Genomic DNA, 26,848 nt, shown 5'->3' on the forward strand with positions numbered 1-26,848 from the left:
ATATTGGTTGTCTACAACAACATGGCAAACGTGACGATTTGCCCAAAGCATCTAATGACCCGACTAAAAACGAGACAGTAACTTACGAGCGCGGAAACCCTTGTACGGGCCGCTGTAGGTGCCCTCCACGCAGAGTAGTATGCAGCTCGCTAACAGTACGAACACCTTCATTCTGCTTCTGTGAAAGCAAATTAGAGACATCAATAACACTGACATTAGCAAAATACTTTTATCAAAGAAACGTTAAAATACCTTCAGTTAAGATTAATATAAAACTTGCACGGGCTTTCATAACTTTTCTCTAGTAATTTGTTGTAGTTTCCTGTTAATCTTGTCTAATGTTAAGGCATCCTGGATCTAACGGAGTTCAAAATTTAGACTAAGCCAAGGCATCCTGGACGTATCAGCGGTAAGCTATTAGGACCAAACTAGGGCATCATGCAAGTACAATGTTAAACTGTTTGGGTTAAGAGAGGGCATCCTGAACCTACCAGTGGTAATTCAAGTGGATCTAGCAGTTGTAGGTATTTTGGACCAAGATAGAACATCCTGGTCTTATTGGTTATGATATTTTGACCAAGACAGGACACCCTGGACTTATTCCTAGAGCTAGGAAATCCTGGACATATAAGTTGCAAGCAGTTTAGACAAAGCTGAAACATCCTGGAACTTCATGTGGTAAACTACATGTACTTGAACCAAGCTAACGCTTTCATGAGCTACAAAGTTTAAGCCATTTGGACCAGGCTACAACATCCTGAACTACAAATGTTAAAGCACTTTGACCAGCATAGGGCTTCCTGAGACTATTAGTGGTTAAGCTACTTAAATCAAGTTGTTGACCAACAAGGTGTAAGCCGTTTGGAAAAAGCTAAGGCACCCTTCACCTACAAGTAGTAAGATATTTGGGCCAAACTAGATGTACGTTATCCTGGACCAACAAATGGTAAGGTATTTGAACAAAGCCTCATGTACGTCATCCTGGACCAACAAATGGTAAGCTATTTGGGTCAAGATAGATGTACGTCATCCTGGACCAACAAATGTTAAGCTATTTGGGCCAAGATAGATGTACGTCATCCTGGACCAACAAATGGTAAGTTATTTGGGTCAAGATAGATGTACGTCATCCTGGACCAACAAATGGTAAGTTATTTGGGTCAAGATAGATGTACGTCATCCTGGACCGTAAGTTATTTTGGGTCAAGATAGATGTACGTCATCCTGGACCAACAAATGTTAAGCTATTTGGGTCAAGATAGATGTACGTCATCCTGGACCAACAAATGGTAAGTTATTTGGGTCAAGCTGAGGATCCTTGGCATGCAAGCAATAAGTTATCAACTATTTGGACATACCTCAGACATCCTTATCATGCAAGGTAAAACGTCAGGTCCTGGTGTCCTGGTCCAGGAAGCGAAATGCTCCGTGGACCGAGCTACAGCTTCTTTCTCCGAAATTATTTTATTTAATTAATTGGCCTTTGTTAAATGCCATGGTCACACATTTTGCACGTACGTCAATTTCCCCAGTGTTTGTAAGACATCATGAACTTTGAGCAGAAAGGTATTTAGACCCAAGACTGACATTAATGTTCTGCACGCAAAACGCTTCACGCTTCGTTACTTTGGCACTTAAATTAAATTTATTCTCTTGACTATTCTAGCCTGAGAGTAGACGAAGGGCGAAGGTGTGATGATCCCAGTTTACCTAAATGCCGGTGGTGTCCCACAAGTTAGACTATTCTCCAGACATTAAACTCATATCCTGCAAGGTTAAATTTGTACGTGTACATTGTAATTAAAAGTTAGCAATTATAATAAAATACAATAAGATAGGAGATTACAACCAGAGCGGAAAAGACAGTGTGATAGTTAACCTCAAACAAGGTTTTATTCTAACCTTTCATATAAATGACTGAGTAGCAATTAACTCTGACTCCAACAACCCACCTCAGCCGCAAGTACAGCTCCGGGCTGTAGCCGTGCCTGCCTTCCGCCCGAGCAGGCGTCAGCGATCAGCCTCAACTGCCGTACTCGCCTCTGTGTGAGCTTACACTGTAACAGCGACTGATGCAGAGCGTTTTTCTGTTTTAGCACTCTAAAGCTAGTTGAATTTTGTCATCAATGTTATTCTACGCAATCTTGGAAAATATTAGTATAGTTGCGGACGTACATTCATGAAGATGCCTATAAAATGGGATTATCGAACTGAACATTCACAGAACATGCGACACCAGCGAAAAATATCGTAATTTTTAGAGGTGATGGTCACGCGAATTCCTGAACAGAACGCCCGCTTTTCTGAATAAAAGTATGTGTGTCTAAGTCATCAAACGCTCAGGAAATACAGAGAAATCAGTTATTTATCGTGGGCTTGTTGAAGTGTCGAATAGAGCAGTACTATTGTCAGTTGTTTTCTCACTTCAGCTAAGCAAAAATTGCCATAACGTTTCGTCACCGAAGGCATTCGTTGTTCATGGCCAGTAGTTGCCCTAAATTCTATCACGTGACACAACGGAGCAGAATCATTGGTGGGCGATATTTAGGTCAGACCAACACACTCCTAACAAACTAAATGATAAACACAAAACAAAATAATGTGAACTTTGACCTCTTGTTTCATTTTTTTTTGACAGATGTGGCTGGCACCAATATGAAAAATTATAACTCCAGGCTAGCCCATGTAATGTGGAAGAGTAATGTGTGGAACACAAACTTGTTTGTTTGTGATTCACAAAATTTACTAGCTATTTCTCATTACCATTCCAGCCCCTCCATCCACAAACAAATAAATTTTTAAAAAGGCAGAAAAAACACAAACACAAATTACAAATTTTGGTTTACATTACTCACTCATTATAGAAAGTACTTCTGTGCAAAATTCGTTCTTCATACATGTAAGTGTGCTGGAATTTTGGATTTACACTGACAGTCAATGAGTCACAATTTATCTTCACTGAAAGTTGGTGAAAAAACTTTTTTAGTTATTATTTACAATATTTACTGTTTGTCAACTACTGGCGTGGAATCTACTCTTCTGTGAATGATAAAACATGAAATGGTTCAAAAACATTCCAAACAGAGGTTTGCATCACAAATCTTGCATCCATAGTTTGACTCCTTCCTGATTTTCCTTGAACTACACAATTTGCATCGCCTAGATTTGGGCATGGATGTGGGCAAATGACACATTTCTTTCACCCGACCAGTTTTGCTTTTCTTCTGGTGATTCAGAGACTCCCGCATAAGAATGAAAGAGCACGCCACTGCTGTGTCAAACAAAAACCAGAACAGGCACTTCCAAAAGTTTTTGGAGCGACGAGTAGTGGAATATTGCATACGCAGCTGGTCTCCGTGGTCAACACCATTCATGTGCTTGTTATAGTTCTCCACAACTTCAGGGGCCTTTATTTCTGCACGCGTTCCATCCTTCTGTTTTCGCTAGACACTCACTGTGACAGTTGGATCAGAATTGGTTGACAAGAAGTTTACCTGACGATTGTCGTACCAGCAGGCTGCCACAAGGTTTTCTTTCTGGTAGAGTTTACTTGCCCCTTTTTGTTTCAGCAGACAGTTTTTGTGTAGTGCGTTATGCCACCCCTTTCTGTTGAGTCTACAGGTGCCACAAGCATACCATGCTTGTTGCAGGTGCCACAAGCAAACTGTATCAGCAAGTCTTGATACAGTTGGGGACTGGAAAAGTAAATTGTCCATGTATATGTGGTGACTTTTACCGGACAATACCCTGGTCAAATCCCATACAACCCTCGAGGCCAAACCCACTTCTCTCCCTGTATCTTGTTTGCCAGTGTATACCTCCATCTGGTACACATACCCATTGCTACTGTCTGCTAACTGCCACACATTTACTCCAAATTTACATGGCTTTGCCGGTAAGTACTTTCGGTACGAAACACGTCCACGGAATGGAATCATCGCCTCATCTATCGTGACACTTTTGTGTGGTCGATAGTTTTCTCTGCACATTACTGAAGAGGCCGGCCATGATGTATTTTGTCATGGTTCGCATCTCCCCTGGCTGGAATTGTAGTAAAATCACTGCAGTGAAAAATACTGCAAGATTTTCTCAAACCTGTCTAGTCCATGATGATTGGTATGGAGGGTACTTTGAAGAGTGATCAGTTGACCAATACTGCTTGTATGTAGACAATTGTATGTAGGCAATTGTATGATAGACATAACCACATGAATGCCCATAAATGCTTTCATTTCCTGGGTTGTTACATGGATCCATCTGTTGTCAGATTTTTTCTCAATACACTGCCTGGCATATAGGTTGGTCTGATCACCAAAAGGGTATATAATTCTTCAGTGAATATGAGATTGACAAAATCGAGCTCTGTATTTTCCTTTGTATGCACATTTATTGGTCCAGTCGGGCTGGGTGAAGTCGTTGACAGCAATCTTTTCCAGTCTGACTCCATCGACGGGTTCTACTACAGGCGTTGTTGTTGTTCTGTTGCCTATCATATTTCCGGCATCTGGCGATCGCAGATCTGACAAAGGGGAAGTCATCGTCGTCAGATTCACTTTCTGATACACTAATGTCTGACTCAATGTCACATTCCCTGTCAGACGGTCTATCATCGGTTGTGAAGCCTAAACAATCCTCATCTTCGCTGGACTCGGCCAACGAAGCCATGTTGACACTCGAGTGTGTGCGAGTCTAAAAATAGATTCTATTTTTGTTGTGGTTAGGTATTCAAGCCAATAAAAACCGCCAAAATACCATTAAACACAAGTCTGAGACATTCATTACGTGTGTTTTGATTGCTTTAACCTGAAACACAAAACATTTAAAAGCAAAATATGCACCCAGTGAGAAGTGGTGTTATATGCGGGTTTAGCCGCTCCTCGGGAAATGAGGTCCTTATCGACCGCGCGGGTATACCCGCACCTCGGGTTGAGACAGAGCGCTCTGCATGCGGCCTAAGCCGCGCGTCGGAGTGAATGAACTAACCGCCCTCTAGCACTATGGCTTAGGCAGAGTTTGATTTCAAAAATGCATTAGGTGTACGTCACTGGTCTTGATTCTCAAGATGCCGTGATATTGCCACAGTTGAACTAACACGGTGCCTCATTTTCTTTGGGTGATCCCAAGCTTTGAAAGAACAAGTCATGCAATGGAATTTGTACAAAGAAACGTGGAATTAATAAATAAACAACTCAGGCAGACATACTTACTTCAGTACACTGGTTGACTGTATCCTGGCTTTGAAGTGCTGGTTCCTACCGAATGTGGCCTAGATGTACAGCTGCCAAGGTAGCTCCTCTGCCTTCCTGATGGAATAAGTACATAGCGACAAAAGCTTCCCATTTTAAAGTGCGGCATAATTTTTTTTATACTTTCTTTTTGAATTATTTTCCCCTGTCCTTCTTATAATCCGTCACCAAATGATAGAGCTGAAGTCATTTACCGATCAACAGCTAGGCCTCTCTATTATCTCTAGCCAATCAAAAAGCACTATAAAATCGCGAGAGTCAATGCAAAAAATCTTGCCTAACAAGCAGTGCTTGAAAGTGCTGGTTACAACATACAGAGTGATCAAACAAAAAATTGCTAAGATCTGCAAAATTCCTTCAAAATAAAAAATGCATGGTGTAGTTTGATTGTTCAGAATGCAGGCGTCTAATTCTCTACAGCATTACCAGTTCATTGTTAAGAAAACTGGCAGCCCTGCGTATTCAGTGTTTATTAGCCATGTACATATAACATTAAACTATGTATGCATGTAATATTTACCATGATGCATTTTCATTTTCACATTCCATTCATCCTTCAATCATTAACATGACAAATTCACATGTAAAGCACGTCTAATGGACTCCTCTTGGTTATATACACACATGCCACAAGATATTTCATTTGCATTTGTCTTTCCACACTAATGTGGAATTTAACATTGCATTTTAGGAGATTTTTGACAATCAAACAAGAACATTGGATTCAATATATCTTTTCACACAGGTTTTGCAGTGATTAACGATTTTCGTTGGTTTACTGGACGACACCCTATATACTGTAAGGAACGCAGTTTAGAGTAGTTATACGGGCAAGATGTCTGCTCTAACTGAGCTAAGAAAGCGCCATGAGGAGGTGTTGCCGTCTATCGGTCAGTTAGCATGAAGTTAATATAATATAAACAACATAACATAAAACTTAAAAATGAGATGTCAATGGTATTTTCGTGCACAGTCGGCAAGGTTTTCGATGGTATCAAAATGAATTTGTATGTGTCAGTGTACGGCAAGGCACCATGTTTTTCATCTTTATCTACCTATTGGAGTATTGTGTTGGTTGTCTGCATCTACTTATGATGTATTTGTGTTGGTTGTCTGCATCTACTTATGACGTATTTGTGTTGCTTGTGTGCATCTACTTATGGCGTATTTGTGTTGGTTGTCTGCATTTACCAATAATGTATTTGTGTTGACTGTCTGCATCCACTAACGATGGATTTGTGTTGGTTGTCTGCATCTACTTATGATGTATTTGTGTTGGTTGTCTGCATCTACTTATGATGTATTTGTGTTGGTTGTCTGCATTTACTAATGATGTATTTCTGTTGGTTGAATACATGTACTAATGATATATTTGCGTTGACTGCCTTTAGCTACTAAAGAAAAACTTGTTACAGTTAACTGCATCTACTGATCAGAGTGTTACGAGTGAGTGTGTTGTGTTGGTTGTGTGCATCTACTAATGATGTATTTGTGTTGGTTGTCTACATTTACTTATGATGTATTTGTCTGGGTTGTCTGCATCTACTTATGATGTATTTGTGTTGGTTGTCTGCATCTACTTATGATGTATTTGTCTTGGTTGTCTGCATTTATCAATAATGTATTTGTGTTGGCTGTCTGCATCCACTAACGATGCATTTGTGTTGGTTGTCTGCATCTACTTATGACGTATTTGTGTTGGTTGTCTGCATCTACTTATGATGTATTTGTGTTGGTTGTCTACATTTACTTATGATGTATTTGTGTTGGTTGTCTGCATCTACTTATGATGTATTTGTGTTGGTTGACTGCATGTACTTATGACGTATTTGTGTTGCTGGTGTGCATCTACTTATGATGTATTTGTGTTGGTTGTCTGCATCCACTAACGATGCATTTGTGTTGGTTGTCTGCATCTACTTATGACATATTTGTGTTGGTTGTCTGCATCTACTAATGATGTATTTGTGTTGCTTGTGTGCATCTACTTATGATGTATTTGTGTTGGTTGTCTGCATCTACATATGATGTATTTGTGTTGGTTGACTGCATGTACTAATGATATATTTGCGTTGACTGCCTTTAGCTACTAAAGAAAGTCTTGTGACGGTTAACTGAATCTACTGATCAGAGTGTTACGAGTGAGTGTGTTGTGTTGCTTGTCTCTATTTACTGATGGGAATGTTATGTTTGGCTTTATGTATCTATAGATGAGAGCGTTGTGAGGCTTATTTCTATCTCACAATGATAAAGTTTTTTTGGTTGTTTGCATCTACTAATCAGAATGTAGTCCTTTTTGTTTCCATATTGTAATGAGAATCTTGCGTTGGTTGTCTGCATCCACACATCGGAGTTTTGTTATGACTTTCTAAACTCTGTCAAAAAAGAAACGCACCCCTGTCCTCGGATATCAAAAATTCGTCTGTAATAATAAAGTTATTGCTTCCAAACTAAATTTTAGCCAAATGTAATGAAATTATACACGTTTTTAATGAAGATTACCATCCAAACAACTGCCTTTTCTCTCCTAAGTGTATTTTATTGCTTATGACGTCACAACGCATGGACTGACCCTGTTGACGTCGCACACAGAACCATTCACATGCAAATCATGTCAATGGCAGTTATAGTGTGGGGGTGTATAAAAGCCCATGTGCTTTCGTATTTTATTCATTCATTCGTCGACGACAGGCAGTCGGAAAAATGCCGCGACTGAGTGCTGCCGACCAAAATATCGCCATTGGTCGTCTTCAAGCCGGAGAAAGTTTTGGTACTATTGCACGATACCTAAATGTTTACAAAACAACGATATCCCGACTTTGGAGCCGTTACAACAACTTTAATTCGACCAACGATCGCCCGAGAAGTGGAAGGCCAAGAATCACGACCCCACTTCAAGATCGGTACATCCGGGTCCTTCACCTGCGTAAATCGGCATGCCCTACCAACCGTGACTGTCACACAAATACCAGGTTTGAGGAGAGTGTCGGCTCAAACGATTAGGAACCGTCTGAAAGAAGCGGGTTTACGTGCCTGTAGACCAGTTGTTGGACCTGTACTACGCCCCTTACATCGACGCCTACGACTCAGGTGGTACAACAACGTAAGGATATGGACTTTACAAAACTAGAGGCGCATCTGGTTTTCTGATGAATCCCGTTTTCTTTTCACACGTCACGACGGAAGACAGCGTGTGTATAGGAGACGTCATGAACGCTTTGCGCCCATCTGCGTCCGGCAGGTGGACAGATTTGGCGGAGGCAGTGTTATGGTTTGGGGAGCCATCTCGTACAACCAGAAATCAGACTTGGTGATCGTTTCAGGGAACTTGACAGTCCAACGTTACATCAGCCACGTGTTACAGCCTCACCTTCTCCCGATTAATGACCGACAGACACAGCTTTTTCAACAGGACAACGCCAGGCCTCATACTGCACGTGCAACAATGAACTTTCTGCAGGATTCCAATGTCAGTGTCTTGCCGTGGCCCTCTAAATCACCAGACCTCACCCCTATTGAACACCTGTGGGATACTCTGGATCGACACGTGCGTCAACGTCAGCCACCACCACAGACGCTTCAACAGCTCGCCGTTGCGTTACAGGAGGAGTAGAGGGCCATTCCCCAGGAGAGAATCCAGCGTCTTATCCGTTCTTGTCCAAGGAGATGCCGTGCAGTGATTGCAGCTCGTGGTTGTCATACGAGATACTGAGGAAGACGCCCCCTGGTGAGTAACTGGTATCTGTGAGATGACTTTTGAAAAGACAGTTTTAAACATGACCATCTTGATTATTATTCTGCCAAATTTCTGACTTCTGTCTTCAATAAGAAAAAAGTTGTGCCGTCCTAAAACTAAATATTAAAATCTCTAAAATACGGGGATTGCGTTTCTTTTTTGACAGAGTTTATATCCACTAAGTGGTAATGTGTTGGTTGTCTGTATATGCTAATAAGAGTGTTTTGTATTGACTGTCTTTGCCTGTCAGTTAGGTTTGTGTTGGTTGTCTGTATCTATTAATGAGGGTATTGTGTCGGTTGTCTGCATATAAAAGTACTGATGAGGGTGTCGTGTCGGTTGTCTGTATATATTGATCAGAATGTTGTGTCGGTTGTCTATATCTGCTGATGACTGTGCTGTGTTGGCTGTCTGAATATACTGATGATCGCCTTGTGTTGATTTTCTACATCTGTCGATCACAGTGTTGTGTTGGTTGTCTGTATCTACTGATCACAATGTTGTGTTGGTTGTCTGTATCTACTGATCACAGTGTTGTGTTGGTTTTCTGTATCTACTGATCACAGTGTTGTGTTGGTTGTCTGTATCTACTGATCACAGTGTTGTGTTGGTTGTCTGTATCTACGGATCACAGTGTTGTGTTGGTTGTCTGTATCTACGGATCACAGTGTTGTGTTGGTTTTCTGTATCTACTGATCACAGTGGTATGTTGGTTGTCTGTATCTAGTGATAGATGTGTTGCGTTCGTTGTCTGTATCTACTGATCATAGTGTTATGTTGGTTGCCTCCGTCTACTATCACCGTGTTCTGCTGGCTGTGTGTATCTACTGATCACAGTGTTGTGTTAGTTGTCTGTATCTACTGATAGAGGTGTTGCGTTGGTTTTCTGTATCTACTGATCACAGTATTCTGTTGGCTGTCTGGATCTGCTGATCACAATGTTGTATTGGTTGTCTGTATCTACTGATCACAGTGTTGTGTTGGTAGTCTGTATCTACTGATAGAGGTGTTGCGTTGGTTTTCTGTATCTACTAATCACAGTATTCTGTTGAGCGTCTGGATCTGCTGATCACAATGTTGTATTGGTTGTTTGTATCTACGGATCACAGTGGTATGTTGGTTGTCTGTATCTACTGATAGAGGTGTTGCGTTCGTTGTCTGTATCTACTGATCATAGTGTTATGTTGGTTGCCTCCGTCTACTATCACCGTGGTCTGCTGGCTGTGTGTATCTACTGATCACAGTGTTGTGTTGGTTTTCTGTATCTACTGATCACAGTATTCTGTTGGCCGTCTGGATCTGCTGATCACAATGTTGTGTTGGTGATCTGTACCTACTGACCACAGTGTTGTGCTTGTTGTCTGTATCTATCGATCACAGTGTTGTGTCGGTTGTCTGAATATACATGTTGTAACGAGAGTGTTGTGTCTTTTGTGTACTAATAAGGGTGTTGTACCGGATGTCTGTATCTACTGGTGGGAGTGTTGTGTTCGTTGTCTGTATATTGTCTGATGAGGATGTTATGTCGGTTGTCTGTATATACTGATGAGGATGTTGGGGTTGTTGTCTGTATCTACTGATGATCGTGTTTGTTGTCTGTATACACTAATAAGAGTGTTGTGTTGGTTGTCTGTAGGCCTATATACTAATCACAGTGTTGTGCTGGTAGTCTGTACATACTAAACACAGTGTTGTGTTAGTTGTCTGTATCTACTGATGATGGTGTTGTGTTGTTTGACTATAGCTGCTGATTACAGTGTTCTGTTGGTTGTCTGTATCTACTGGTGACAGCAAAAGGCTAGTTGTCTATGTACTGATTAGAGTGTTGTGTTGGTTGTCTGTATCTACTAATCACAGTGTTGTGTTAGTTGTCTGTATATACGTTTAGTAACGCAACGGCTGTGTCGGTTTTTCTGTATCTACTGATGAGGACGCTGTGTTGATTATCTGTATCTGCTGATGAGGATGTTTTATCGGTTTTCTGTATATACTGATGAAGATGTGTCGGTTGCCTGTATCTACTGATGAGGGTGTTGTGCTGGTTGTCTTATCTACTGATAAGAGTGTTGTGTTGGTTGTACATGCTGATGAGGGTGTTGTGTTGGTTGTACATACTGATGAGAGAACTTTATTGGTTGTCTTTATATACTGATGAGAGTGTTGTGTTGAGTGTCTTCATATACGTATGAGAGTGTTATTTTGGTTGTCTGTATCTACTGATGAGAGCGTTGTGTTGCTTGTCTGTTCTAATGACAAATGTGTTGTCTTATTTGCTCACACATTACCCGCAACACCCTCACCCCATTTAACCTCGCACACACGGCGGGAAATCGCACATTACCCACAACCCAGACATGCGCATGCACACGCGCAGCCGCCCCCTACAACTGCATACAAAGCATACTTACTGCAGATGTTTCACAATAGCACGGTAAATTTATTTTACTTGGTCAGCATATGACTGAATATAATGTAAAAAACAGGAGAGACGACAGTGTGACAGCTAGCAAATTATCACACTTAACAGGTAAAGTAATTTAATGGTGTTTATCGTCACTGCCTTAGGGAATCTTATCTCTTATAAATGGGAACTAAATGAATTGTTTAACCTGATAGACCTAGAGTGACGATGTATTTGATGCCTATAACGCGTTTTATAAAGCAGAAGAATAAATCCTGGTATCATTCATCTAGCACTTATACGTAGAATGATTTATCAATGTTAGCAGACCCAGCCACAGAAAAAGCGTAAACACACAGGATGTCATAACAAGGCAAAGCGTAAACACAAAGGCCTGAGGCGTCACCCGTCAGTATTCCACGTTGGTGGTACTTCAGCCTTAAGTCGACTAACGCTATCTACCAGGGGCTAGTTCAAAAGTATATTAAAGTTAAGCGAAGATTTAATCTTAATACCAGTCTCATCTCAATACAAAGTATATGTCACTTTAGTCTGGACTTACGTTAAAACTGAATATTAGTCCTGATACACGTTTAAACAAGTGAGCCAAACAAAAATACTTAGATACAACCGTCCTTTCAACTTTTAACGTTGATCTTTCGTGGGGAAACAAAATAAATATAAACTGTTACAACCCGCTATAAGAAATCATTTAATCAAGAAGAATTAATTTATTATTTATTTATGTTAGTCTACCTCTGTCCGGGTCATAAAAAACATGAATAGAAGACTGTGGTATAGGCTGACTTGGGCAATCTCACGTTTAGTCAATACCTGTGTCACATCTGTAAAGTTGGGAGAGTTTGTCAGAAACTGAATACGGAATCGTATAAGTGAAAGATTCTGGAGTATGACCATACACAATAATCTATCAAAATACGGTGGCAAAAACATTTGTATTGTGCATATTTAGTCTCTCTCTAATCTGATTGGTGCATGGTTTAAGTGACAAACTGTAAATGTTGGGGTATGCTCCGCAAATTTTGGGTATGGGATAAGCCCAATCCCGAGAAGACTGTAAGTGTAGGGATATGCTCAAGAAAGTTTGAGTATGGGATAAGCTTTATGCTGAGCGGTTGCTTAATAATCATGATCGTTTTCGGTAAATGTGAATAACTTCTGGTTTTTAATATGTATTTGGGGCTTACTTAATGTGTATTTGGGGCCTACTTAATGTGTATTTGGGGCCTACTTAATGTGTATTTGAGGTCTGCGTGGCCGAGGAGGGTAGCACGCCAGCGAGGGGCAATGACCCACGAGCCTTCCACTAATGCGGTCGCTGTGAATTCAAGTCCAGCTCAAGTTGACTTCCGCTTCGGCCGTACGTGGTAAGAACTTCCAGCAGCCAGCTGATGGTAGAGGGTTTCGTCTGGGATCTTTCCGGTTTCCTCCCATCGGCCGAAAAATACTAATGCTCGCGTGGTCGTATAAAAAAAATATATTCTTAAGTACACCAATCAAAAAGAAAACAAATAACGTGTACTTATTAAAACCAACAAAAAGTGTTATTTTACAGAATTGGCCTAATCTGCAGTAACATGGACGTGTACATTGAAGAATGGAGCTTATGATGCTCAAGAGAATGCGTTTGTTTTAAAAGATGACTAAAATAGGAGATCCATTAAAAGAGATAGATTACAGCACAGACGTTCTCCCAGATGCATTCACGCAACAGTGTGGTGCTGGTGGTCTGTATCTACTGATAAAAGGGTTGTGCTGGTTGTCCGTATATACTGAGGAGAGGGTTGTGTTAGCGGTCTGTATCTAGTGATTAGGGTGTTGTGCTGGTGATCTGTATCTACTGATGAGATTGTTGTGCTGATGATCTGTATCTACTGATGAGAAGGTTGTGCTGGTGGTCTGTATCTACTGATGAGACGCTTGTGCTTGTGGTCTGTATCTACTTATAAGATTGTTGTGGTGGTGGTTTGTATCTACTCAAGAGAGGGTTGTGCTGGTGGTCTGTATCTACTGATGAGAGGGTTGTGCTGGTGATCTGTATTACTTATAAGATTGTTGTGCTGATGATCTGTATCTACTGATAAGAGGGTTGTGCTGGTGGTCTGTATCTACTGTTGAGATTGTTGTGCTGGTGGTTTGTATCTACTGATGAGACCGTTGTGCTGGTGATCTGTATCTACAGATGAGAGGGTTATGCTGGTAATCTGTATTACTTATGAGATTGTTGTCCTGATGATCTGTATCTACTGAGGACAGTGTTGTGCTAGCGATCTGTATCTAGTGATGAGAGGGGTGGTAATCTGCATCTACTAAAGAGAGGGTTGTGCTGGTGATCTCTATCTGATAATGAGATTGTTGTGCTGGTGATCTGTATCTACTGATGAGAGAATTGTGCTGGTGGTCTGTATCTACTGATGAGAGGGCTGTGCTGGTAATCTGTATCTACTGATGAGAGGGTTGTGTTGGTGGCCTGTATCTACTGATGAGAGGGTTGTGCTGGTGATCTCTATCTGATAATGAGATTGTTTTTCTGGTGATCTGTATCTACTGTTGAGATTGTTGTGCTGGTGGTTTGTATCTACTAATGAGACGGTTGTGCTGGTGGTCTGTATCTACTCATTAGAGTGTTGTGCTGATGATCTGTGTCTACTGATAAGATTGTTGTGCTGGTGGTCTGTATCTACCGATGAGAGGGTTGTGCTGGTGATCTGTAACTACTGTTGAGACTGTTGTGCTGGTGGTTTGTATCTACTGATGATAGGGTTGTCCTGGTGATCTGTATCTACTGATGAAATTGTTGTGCTGGTGGTCAGTATCTACAGACGAGAGAGTTGTGCTGGTGATCTGTATCTACTCATGAGATTGTTGTGCTGGTGGCCTGCAGCTACTGATAAAAGAGTTGTGCTGGTGGTCTGTATCTACTGATGAGACCGTTGTGCTGGTGATCTGTATCTACAGATGAGAGGGTTGTGCTGGTCATCTGTATTACTTATGAGATTGTTGTGCTGATGATCTGTATCTACTGAGGACAGTGTTGTGCTGGTGATATGTATCTAGTGATGGGGGGGGGGGGGGGGGGGTTGTGCTGGTAATCTGCATCTACTAATGAGAGGGTTGTGCTGATGATCTGCATCTACTGTTGAGATTGTTGTGCTGGTGGTTTGTATCTACTGATGATAGGGTTGTGCTGGTGATCTGTATCTACTGATGGAATTGTTGTACTGGTTAGCCGTATCTACTAATGAGAGGGTTTTGCTGGTGGTCTGTATCTACTGATGAGAAGGTTGTGCTGGTGGTCTGTATCTACAAATGAGACGGTTGTGCTAGTGATCTGTATCTACTAATGAGATTATTGTGCTGGTGGTCTGTATCTATTAATGAGAGGGTTCTGCTGGTGATCTGTATCTACTCATGAGAGGGTTGTGCTGGTGGTCTGTATCTATTAATGAGAGGGTTCTGCTGGTGATCTGTATCTACTGAGGACAGTGTTGTGCTGGTGATCTGTATCTAGTGATGAGAAGGTTGTGCCGGTGGTCTATCTACTGATGAGAGGGTTGAGCTGGTAATCTGTATCTACTGATGAGATTGTTGTGCTGGTAATCTGTATCTACTGATGAGAATGTTGTGATGGTGATCTGTACCTACTGATGTGAGTGTTGTGCTGGTGGTCTATATCTACTGATGAGAGGGTTGTGCTGGTGGTCTGTATCTACTGATGAGAGGGTTGTGCTGGTGATCTGTATTACTTATGACATTGTTGTGCTGGTGATCTCTATCTACTGTTGAGAGGGTTGTGCTGGTGGTCTTTATCTACTGATGAGAGGGTTGTGCTGGTGGGATGTATCTACTAATGAGAGGGTTGTGCTAGTGGTCCGTGTCTATTGATGACAGTGTTGTAATGGTGGTCTGTGTCTACTGATCAGAGTGTTTGGCTGGGGATTTGTATTACTTATGAGACTGTTGTGCTGGTGGTCTTTATCCACTAAACAGAGGGTTGTGCTGGTGATCTGTATCTACTGATCAGAGTGTTGTTGCTAGTGGTCTGTATCTACTGATGAGAGGGTTGTGCTGGTGATCCGTATATACTGATGAGAGGGTTGTGTTGGTGGTCTATATCTAGTTATAAGGGTGTTGTGCTGGTGATCTGTATCTACTGATGAAATTGTTGTGCTGATGATCTGTATTTACTGATGAGAAGGTTGTGCTGTTGATCTGTATCTACTAATGAGACGGTTGTGCTGGTGATCTGTATCTACCGTTGAGATTGTTGTTCTGCTGGTTTGTATCTACTGATGAGAGGTTTGTGTTGATGGTTTATATCTACTAATGAGACGGTTGTGTTGGTGGTCTGTATCTACTCCTTAGAGTGTTGTGCTGATGATCTGTATCCACTGATGAGATTGTTGTGCTGATCATCTGTATCTACTGATATAAGTGTTGTGCTAGTGGTCTGTATCTACTGATGAGAAGGCTGTGCTGGTGGTTTGTATCTACTCATGAGAGGGTTGTGCCGATTGTCCGTATATACTGATGAGAGGGTTGTGTTGTTGGTCTGTATCTATTAATGAGAAGGTTGTGCTGGTGATCTGTATCTACTGATTAGATTGTTGTGCTGATGATCTGTATCTACTGATAAGAGGGTTGTGCTGGTGGTCTGTATCTACTGTTGAGATTGTTGTGCTGGTGGTTTGTATCTACTGATGAGACCGTTGTGCTGGTGATCTGTATCTACAGATGAGAGGGTTGTGCTGGTAATCTGTATTACTTATGAGATTGTTGTCCTGATGATCTGTATCTACTGAGGACAGTGTTGTGCTAGTGATCTGTATCTAGTGATGAGAGGGGTTGTGCTGGTAATCTGCATCTACTAAAGAGAGGGTTGTGCTGGTAATCTGCATCTACTGTTGAGATTGTTGTGCTGGTGGTCGGTATCTACTGATGATAGGGTTGTGCTGGTGGCCTGTATCTACTGATGAGAGGGTTTGTGCTGGTGATCTCTATCTGATAATGAGATTGTTGTGCTGGTGATCTGTATCTACTGATGAGAGGGTTGTGCTGGTGGTCTGTATCTACTGATGAGAGGGCTGTGCTGGTAATCTGTATCTACTGATGAGAGGGTTGTGTTGGTGGCCTGTATCTACTGATGAGAAAGTTGTGCTGGTGATCTCTATCTGATAATGAGATTGTTTTTCTGGTGATCTGTATCTACTGTTGAGATTGTTGTGCTGGTGGTTTGTATCTACTAATGAGACGGTTGTGCTGGTGGTCTGTATCTACTCATTAGAGTGTTGTGCTGATGATCTGTGTCTACTGATAAGATTGTTGTGCTGGTGGTCTGTATCTACCGATGAGAGGGTTGTGCTGGTGATCTGTAACTACTGTTGAGATTGTTGTGCTGGTGGTTTGTATCTACTGATAATAGGGTTGTGCTGGTGATCTGTATCTACTGATGAAATTGTTGTGCTGGTGGTCAGTATCTGCAGACGAGAGAGTTGTGCTGGTGATCTGTATCTACTCATGAGATTGTTGTGCTGGTGGCCTGCAGCTACTGATAAAAGAGTTGTGCTGGTGGTCTGTATCTACTGATGAGACCGTTGTGCTGGTGATCTGTATCTACAGATGAGAGGGTTGTGCTGGTCATCTGTATTACTTATGAGATTGTTGTGCTGATGATCTGTATCTACTGAGGACAGTGTTGTGCTGGTGATATGTATCTAGTGATGGGGGGGGGGGGTTGTGCTGGTAATCTGCATCTACTAATGAGAGGGTTGTGCTGATGATCTGCATCTACTGTTGAGATTGTTGTGCTGGTGGTTTGTATCTACTGATGATAGGGTTGTGCTGGTGATCTGTATCTACTGATGGAATTGTTGTACTGGTTAGCCGTATCTACTAATGAGAGGGTTTTGCTGGTGGTCTGTATCTACTGATGAGAAGGTTGTGCTGGTGGTCTGTATCTACAAATGAGACGGTTGTGCTAGTGATCTGTATCTACTAATGAGATTATTGTGCTGGTGGTCTGTATCTATTAATAAGAGGGTTCTGCTGGTGATCTGTATCTACTCATGAGAGGGTTGTGCTGGTGGTCTGTATCTATTAATGAGAGGGTTCTGCTGGTGATCTGTATCTACTGAGGACAGTGTTGTGCTGGTGATCTGTATCTAGTGATGAGAAGGTTGTGCCGGTGGTCTATCTACTAATGAGAGGGTTGAGCTGGTAATCTGTATCTACTAAAGAGAGGGTTGTGCTGGTAATCTGTATCTACTGATGAGAATGTTGTGCTGGTGATCTGTACCTACTGATGTGAGTGTTGTGCTGGTGGTCTATATCTACTGATGAGAGGGTTGTGCTGGTGGTCTGTATTACTTATGACATTGTTGTGCTGGTGATCTCTATCTACTGTTGAGAGGGTTGTGCTGGTGGTCTTTATCTACTGATGAGAGGGTTGTGCTGGTGGGATGTATCTACTAATGAGAGGGTTGTGCTAGTGGTCCGTGTCTATTGATGACAGTGTTGTAATGGTGGTCTGTGTCTACTGATCAGAGTGTTTGGCTGGGGATTTGTATTACTTATGAGACTGTTGTGCTGGTGGTCTTTATCCACTAAACAGAGGGTTGTGCTGGTGATCTGTATCTACTGATCAGAGTGTTGTTGCTAGTGGTCTGTATCTACTGATGAGAGGGTTGTGCTGGTGATCCGTATATACTGATGAGAGGGTTGTGTTGGTGGTCTATATCTAGTTATAAGGGTGTTGTGCTGGTGATCTGTATCTACTGATGAAATTGTTGTGCTGATGATCTGTATTTACTGATGAGAAGGTTGTGCTGTTGATCTGTATCTACTAATGAGACGGTTGTGCTGGTGATCTGTATCTACCGTTGAGATTGTTGTTCTGCTGGTTTGTATCTACTGATGAGAGGTTTGTGTTGATGGTTTATATCTACTAATGAGACGGTTGTGTTGGTGGTCTGTATCTACTCCTTAGAGTGTTGTGCTGATGATCTGTATCCACTGATGAGATTGTTGTGCTGATCATCTGTATCTACTGATATAAGTGTTGTGCTAGTGGTCTGTATCTACTGATGAGAAGGCTGTGCTGGTGGTTTGTATCTACTCATGAGAGGGTTGTGCCGATTGTCCGTATATACTGATGAGAGGGTTGTGTTGTTGGTCTGTATCTATTAATGAGAAGGTTGTGCTGGTGATCTGTATCTACTGATTAGATTGTTGTGCTGATGATCTGTATCTACTGATAAGAGGGTTGTGCTGGTGGTCTGTATCTACTGTTGAGATTGTTGTGCTGGTGGTTTGTATCTACTGATGAGACCGTTGTGCTGGTGATCTGTATCTACAGATGAGAGGGTTGTGCTGGTAATCTGTATTACTTATGAGATTGTTGTCCTGATGATCTGTATCTACTGAGGACAGTGTTGTGCTAGTGATCTGTATCTAGTGATGAGAGGGGTTGTGCTGGTAATCTGCATCTACTAAAGAGAGGGTTGTGCTGGTAATCTGCATCTACTGTTGAGATTGTTGTGCTGGTGGTCGGTATCTACTGATGATAGGGTTGTGCTGGTGGCCTGTATCTACTGATGAGAGGGTTGTGCTGGTGATCTCTATCTGATAATGAGATTGTTGTGCTGGTGATCTGTATCTACTGATGAGAGGGTTGTGCTGGTGGTCTGTATCTACTGATGAGAGGGCTGTGCTGGTAATCTGTATCTACTGATGAGAGGGTTGTGTTGGTGGCCTGTATCTACTGATGAGAAAGTTGTGCTGGTGATCTCTATCTGATAATGAGATTGTTTTTCTGGTGATCTGTATCTACTGTTGAGATTGTTGTGCTGGTGGTTTGTATCTACTAATGAGACGGTTGTGCTGGTGGTCTGTATCTACTCATTAGAGTGTTGTGCTGATGATCTGTGTCTACTGATAAGATTGTTGTGCTGGTGGTCTGTATCTACCGATGAGAGGGTTGTGCTGGTGATCTGTAACTACTGTTGAGATTGTTGTGCTGGTGGTTTGTATCTACTGATAATAGGGTTGTGCTGGTGATCTGTATCTACTGATGAAATTGTTGTGCTGGTGGTCAGTATCTGCAGACGAGAGAGTTGTGCTGGTGATCTGTATCTACTCATGAGATTGTTGTGCTGGTGGCCTGCAGCTACTGATAAAAGAGTTGTGCTGGTGGTCTGTATCTACTGATGAGACCGTTGTGCTGGTGATCTGTATCTACAGATGAGAGGGTTGTGCTGGTCATCTGTATTACTTATGAGATTGTTGTGCTGATGATCTGTATCTACTGAGGGACAGTGTTGTGCTGGTGATATGTATCTAGTGATGGGGGGGGGGGGGGGTTGTGCTGGTAATCTGCATCTACTAATGAGAGGGTTGTGCTGATGATCTGCATCTACTGTTGAGATTGTTGTGCTGGTGGTCTGTATCTACTGATGAGACCGTTGTGCTGGTGATCTGTATCTACTGATGGAATTGTTGTACTGGTTAGCCGTATCTACTAATGAGAGGGTTTTGCTGGTGGTCTGTATCTACAGATGAGAAGGTTGTGCTGGTGGTCTGTATCTACAAATGAGACGGTTGTGCTAGTGATCTGTATCTACTAATGAGATTATTGTGCTGGTGGTCTGTATCTATTAATAAGAGGGTTCTGCTGGTGATCTGTATCTACTCATGAGAGGGTTGTGCTGGTGGTCTGTATCTATTAATGAGAGGGTTCTGCTGGTGATCTGTATCTACTGAGGACAGTGTTGTGCTGGTGATCTGTATCTAGTGATGAGAAGGTTGTGCCGGTGGTCTATCTACTAATGAGAGGGTTGAGCTGGTAATCTGTATCTACTAAAGAGAGGGTTGTGCTGGTAATCTGTATCTACTGATGAGAATGTTGTGCTGGTGATCTGTACCTACTGATGTGAGTGTTGTGCTGGTGGTCTATATCTACTGATGAGAGGGTTGTGCTGGTGGTCTGTATCTACTGATGAGAGGGTTGTGCTGGTGATCTGTATTACTTATGACATTGTTGTGCTGGTGATCTCTATCTACTGTTGAGAGGGTTGTGCTGGTGGTCTTTATCTACTGATGAGAGGGTTGTGCTGGTGGGATGTATCTACTAATGAGAGGGTTGTGCTAGTGGTCCGTGTCTATTGATGACAGTGTTGTAATGGTGGTCTGTGTCTACTGATCAGAGTGTTTGGCTGGGGATTTGTATTACTTATGAGACTGTTGTGCTGGTGGTCTTTATCCACTAAACAGAGGGTTGTGCTGGTGATCTGTATCTACTGATCAGAGTGTTGTTGCTAGTGGTCTGTATCTACTGATGAGAGGGTTGTGCTGGTGATCCGTATATACTGATGAGAGGGTTGTGTTGGTGGTCTATATCTAGTTATAAGGGTGTTGTGCTGGTGATCTGTATCTACTGATGAAATTGTTGTGCTGATGATCTGTATTTACTGATGAGAAGGTTGTGCTGTTGATCTGTATCTACTAATGAGACGGTTGTGCTGGTGATCTGTATCTACCGTTGAGATTGTTGTTCTGCTGGTTTGTATCTACTGATGAGAGGTTTGTGTTGATGGTTTATATCTACTAATGAGACGGTTGTGTTGGTGGTCTGTATCTACTCCTTAGAGTGTTGTGCTGATGATCTGTATCTACTGATGAGATTGTTGTGCTGATCATCTGTATCTACTGATATAAGTGTTGTGCTAGTGGTCTGTATCTACTGATGAGAAGGCTGTGCTGGTGGTTTGTATCTACTCATGAGAGGGTTGTGCCGATTGTCCGTATATACTGATGAGAGGGTTGTGTTGTTGGTCTGTATCTATTAATGAGAAGGTTGTGCTGGTGATCTGTATCTACTGATTAGATTGTTGTGCTGATGATCTGTATCTACTGATAAGAGGGTTGTGCTGGTGGTCTGTATCTACTGTTGAGATTGTTGTGCTGGTGGTTTGTATCTACTGATGAGACCGTTGTGCTGGTGATCTGTATCTACAGATGAGAGGGTTGTGCTGGTAATCTGTATTACTTATGAGATTGTTGTCCTGATGATCTGTATCTACTGAGGACAGTGTTGTGCTAGTGATCTGTATCTAGTGATGAGAGGGGTTGTGCTGGTAATCTGCATCTACTAAAGAGAGGGTTGTGCTGGTAATCTGCATCTACTGTTGAGATTGTTGTGCTGGTGGTCGGTATCTACTGATGATAGGGTTGTGCTGGTGGCCTGTATCTACTGATGAGAGGGTTGTGCTGGTGATCTCTATCTGATAATGAGATTGTTGTGCTGGTGATCTGTATCTACTGATGAGAGGGTTGTGCTGGTGGTCTGTATCTACTGATGAGAGGGCTGTGCTGGTAATCTGTATCTACTGATGAGAGGGTTGTGTTGGTGGCCTGTATCTACTGATGAGAAAGTTGTGCTGGTGATCTCTATCTGATAATGAGATTGTTTTTCTGGTGATCTGTATCTACTGTTGAGATTGTTGTGCTGGTGGTTTGTATCTACTAATGAGACGGTTGTGCTGGTGGTCTGTATCTACTCATTAGAGTGTTGTGCTGATGATCTGTGTCTACTGATAAGATTGTTGTGCTGGTGGTCTGTATCTACCGATGAGAGGGTTGTGCTGGTGATCTGTAACTACTGTTGAGATTGTTGTGCTGGTGGTTTGTATCTACTGATAATAGGGTTGTACTGGTGATCTGTATCTACCGTTGAGATTGTTGTTCTGCTGGTTTGTATCTACTGATGAGAGGTTTGTGTTGATGGTTTATATCTACTAATGAGACGGTTGTGTTGGTGGTCTGTATCTACTCCTTAGAGTGTTGTGCTGATGATCTGCATCCACTGATGAGATTGTTGTGCTGATCATCTGTATCTACTGATATAAGTGTTGTGCTAGTGGTCTGTATCTACTGATGAGAAGGCTGTGCTGGTGGTTTGTATCTACTCATGAGAGGGTTGTGCCGATTGTCCGTATATACTGATGAGAGGGTTGTGTTGTTGGTCTGTATCTATTTATGAGAGGGTTGTGCTGGTGATCTGTATCTACTGAGGAGAGTGTTGTGCTGGTGATCTGTATCTAGTAATGAGAGGGTTGTGCTTTTAATCTGCATCTACTTGTGAGAAGGGTGTGCCGGTTGTCTATCTATTAATGAGAGGGTTGTGCTGGTGATCTGTATCTACTAATGAGATTGTTGTGCTAGTGATCTGTATCTACTGATGAGGGTGTTGTGCTGGTGATTTTTATCTACTGATGTAAGTGATGTGCTGGTGATCTGTATCTACTAATGTGAGTGTTGTGCTGGTGATCTGTATCTACTGATGAGAGGGTTGTGCTGGTGGTCTATACCTACTGATGAAGGGGTTGTGCTGGTGACCTGTATCTACTGATAAAGGGGTTGTGCTAGCGATCTACTAATGAGATTATTGTGCTGGTGGTCTGTATCTACAGATGAGAGGGTTGTTCTGGTGATCTGTATCTACTGATGAGAGTGTTATGCTGGTGGTCTGTGTCTACTGATGAGAGGGTTGTTCTGGTGATCTGTATCTACTGATGAGAGTGTTATGCTGGTGGCCTGTATCTACTGATGAGAGGGTGGAGCTGGTGGTCTGTATCTACTGATCACAGTGTTGTGCTGGTGGTCTGTGTCTACTGATCAGAGTGTTTTGCTGGTGGTCTGTATCTACTGATTAGAGTGTTGTGCTGGTAGTTTGTATCTGTTGATCAGAGGGTTGTGCTTGTGATCTGTATCTACAGATGAAAGGGCTGTACTGGTGATCTGTATTACTTATGAGATTGTTGTGCTGGTGGTCTCTATCCACTAATCAGAGGGTTGTGCTGGTGATCTGTATTATCTGATCAGAGTGTTGTGCTGGTGGTCTGTATCTACTGATTAGAGTGTTGTGCTGGTGATCTGTATCTACAGACGAGAGGGTTGTGCTGGTGATCGGTATCTACTCATGAGATTGTTGTGCTGGTGGTCTGTGTCTGCTGATGAGAGCTTTGTGCTGGTGATCTGTATCTACTGATGAGAGGGTTGTGCTGGTGACCTGTATCTACTGATGAGAGGGTTGTGCTGGTGATCTGTATCTACAGACGAGAGGGTTGTGCTGGTGATCGGTATCTACTCATAAAATTGTTGTGCTGGTGGTCTGTGTCTACTGATGAGAGCTTTGTGCTGGTGATCTGTATCTACTGATGAGAGCTTTGTGCTGGTGATCTGTATCTACTGATGAGAGCGTTGTGCTGGTGATCTGTATCTACTGAGGAGAGTGTTGTGCTGGTAGTCTGTATCTACTGAGGAGAGTGTTGTACTGGAAGTCTGTATCTACTGAGGAGAGTGTTGTACTGGAGGTCTGTATCTACTGAGGAGAGTGTTGTGCTGATCATCTGTATCTAGTGATGAGAGGTTTGTGCTGGTAATCTGCATCTACTTATGAGAAGGGTGTGCCGGTTGTCTATCTATTGATGAGAGGGTTTTGCTGGTAGTCTGTATCTACTTATAAGAGGGTTGTGCTGGTGATCTGTATCTACTGATTAGAGTGTTGTGCTGGTGTCCTGTATGTACTAATAAGAAGGTTGTGCCGGTGATCTGTATCTACTGATGAGAGGTTTGTGCTTGTGTTCTGTATCTACTGATAAGAATTTTCATGGTGACCTGTATCTACTGATGAGAGGGTAATGCTGGTGGTCTTCAGCTGCGGGTGAAAGGGTTGTGCTGGTGGTCTGTATCTACTAATGAGATTGTTGTGCTGGTGATTTGTATCTACTGATAAAAGGTTTGTGCTGAAGATCTGTATCTACTGATGAGATTGTTGTGCTGGTGATTTCTATCTGCTGATGAGAGGGTTGTGCTGGTGGTCTGTATCTACTGATGAGAGGGCTGTGCTGGTGGCCTGTATCTACTGATGGGAGGGTTGTGCTGGTGATCTCTATCTGATAATGAGATTGTTGTGCTGGTGACCTGTATCTACTGTTGAGATTGTTGTGCTGCTGGTTTGTATCTACTGATGAGAGGGTTGTGCTGGTGGTCTGTATCTACTCATTAGAGTGTTGTGCTGATGATCTGTGTCTACTGATGAGATTGTTGTGCTGGTGGTCTGTATCTACTGATGAGAGGGTTGTGCTGGTGGTCTATATCCACTGATGAGATTGTTGTGCTGGTGGTTTGTATCAGCTGATGATAGGTTTGTGCTGGTGATCTGTATCTTCTGATGAAATTGTTTTGCTGGTGGTCTGTATATACAGACGAGAGGGTTGTGCTGGTGATCTGTATCTACTCATGAGATTGTTGTGCTGGTGGCCTGCAGCTACTAATGAAAGAGTTGTGCTGGTTGTCTGTATCTACTGATGAGTGTTGTGCTGGTGGTCTGTATCTACTGAGGAGGGTGTTGTGCTGGTGATCTGTATCTGGTGTTGAGAGGGTTGTGCTGGTCGTCTGTATCTACTGATGAAAGGGTTGTGCTCATAATCTATATTTACTGATGAGAAGGTTGTTCTGGTAATCTGCATCAACTGATGAGAAGGTTGTGCCGGTGGTCTATCTACTGATGAGGGGGTTGTGCTGATAATCTGTATCTACTGATATGATCGTTGTGCTAGTAATCTGTATCTACTGATGAGAGGGTTGTGCTGGTAGTCTGTATATACTGATAAGAGGGTTTTTCTGGTAGTCTGTATCTACTGATGAGATTGTTGTGCCGGTGATCTGTATACACTGTTTAGAGTGTTGTGCTGGTGGTCTCTATCTACTGATTAGAGTGTTTTGCTGGTGATTTGTATCTGCTGATGACAGGTTTGTGCTGGTGGTTTCTATCTGATAATTAGATTGTTGTGCTGGTGATCTGTATCTACTGATGAGATTGATGTCCTCGTGATCTGTATCTACTGATGAGAGTGTTGTGCCGGTGGTCTGTATTTGCTGATAAGAGGGTTGTGCTGGTGGTCTTATCTGCTGATGAGAGGGCTGGGCTGGTTGTTTCTATCTACTGATGAGAGGGTTGTGCTGGTGGTCTGTATCTACTGATGAGAGGGTTATACTGGTGGTCTGTTTCTACTGATGAGAGGGTTGTGCTGGTGATCTGTATCTACTGATTAGAGTGTTGTGCTGGTGATCTGTATGTACTGATGAGAATTTTGATGGTGACCTGTATCTACTGATGAGAGGGTAATGCTGGTGGTCTGCAGCTGCGGATGAAAGGGTTGTGCTGGTGGTCTGTATCTACTAATGAGATTGTTGTGCTGGTGGTCTGTATCTAGTGATGAGAGGGTTTGTGCTGGTAATCTTCATCTACTAAAGAGAGGGTTGTGCTGGTAATCTGCATCTACTGTTGAGATTGTTGTGCTGGTGGTCGGTATCTACTGATGATAGGGTTGTGCTGGTGGCCTGTATCTACTGATGAGAGGGTTGTGCTGGTGATCCGTATATACTGATGAGAGGGTTGTGTTGGTGGTCTATATCTAGTTATAAGGGTGTTGTGCTGGTGATCTGTATCTACTGATGAAATTGTTGTGCTGATGATCTGTATTTACTGATGAGAAGGTTGTGCTGTTGATCTGTATCTACTAATGAGACGGTTGTGCTGGTGATCTGTATCTACCGTTGAGATTGTTGTTCTGCTGGTTTGTATCTACTGATGAGAGGTTTGTGTTGATGGTTTATATCTACTAATGAGACGGTTGTGTTGGTGGTCTGTATCTACTCCTTAGAGTGTTGTGCTGATGATCTGTATCTACTGATGAGATTGTTGTGCTGATCATCTGTATCTACTGATATAAGTGTTGTGCTAGTGGTCTGTATCTACTGATGAGAAGGCTGTGCTGGTGGTTTGTATCTACTCATGAGAGGGTTGTGCCGATTGTCCGTATATACTGATGAGAGGGTTGTGTTGTTGGTCTGTATCTATTTATGAGAGGGTTGTGCTGGTGATCTGTATCTACTGAGGAGAGTGTTGTGCTGGTGATCTGTATCTAGTAATGAGAGGGTTGTGCTTTTAATCTGCATCTACTTGTGAGAAGGGTGTGCCGGTTGTCTATCTATTAATGAGAGGGTTGTGCTGGTAGTCTGTATCTACTAATGAGATTGTTGTGCTAGTGATCTGTATCTACTGATGAGGGTGTTGTGCTGGTGATTTTTATCTACTGATGTGAGTGATGTGCTGGTGATCTGTATCTACTAATGTGAGTGTTGTGCTGGTGATCTGTATCTACTGATGAGAGGGTTGTGCTGGTGGTCTATACCTACTGATGAAGGGGTTGTGCTGGTGACCTGTATCTACTGATAAAGGGGTTGTGCTAGTGATCTACTAATGAGATTATTGTGCTGGTGGTCTGTATCTACAGATGAGAGGGTTGTTCTGGTGATCTGTATCTACTGATGAGAGTGTTATGCTGGTGGTCTGTGTCTACTGATGAGAGGGTTGTTCTGGTG

The sequence above is a fragment of the Liolophura sinensis genome, chromosome 13 (assembly GCF_032854445.1).
Source record: "Liolophura sinensis isolate JHLJ2023 chromosome 13, CUHK_Ljap_v2, whole genome shotgun sequence".
Lineage (NCBI taxonomy): Eukaryota > Metazoa > Mollusca > Polyplacophora > Chitonida > Chitonidae > Liolophura > Liolophura sinensis.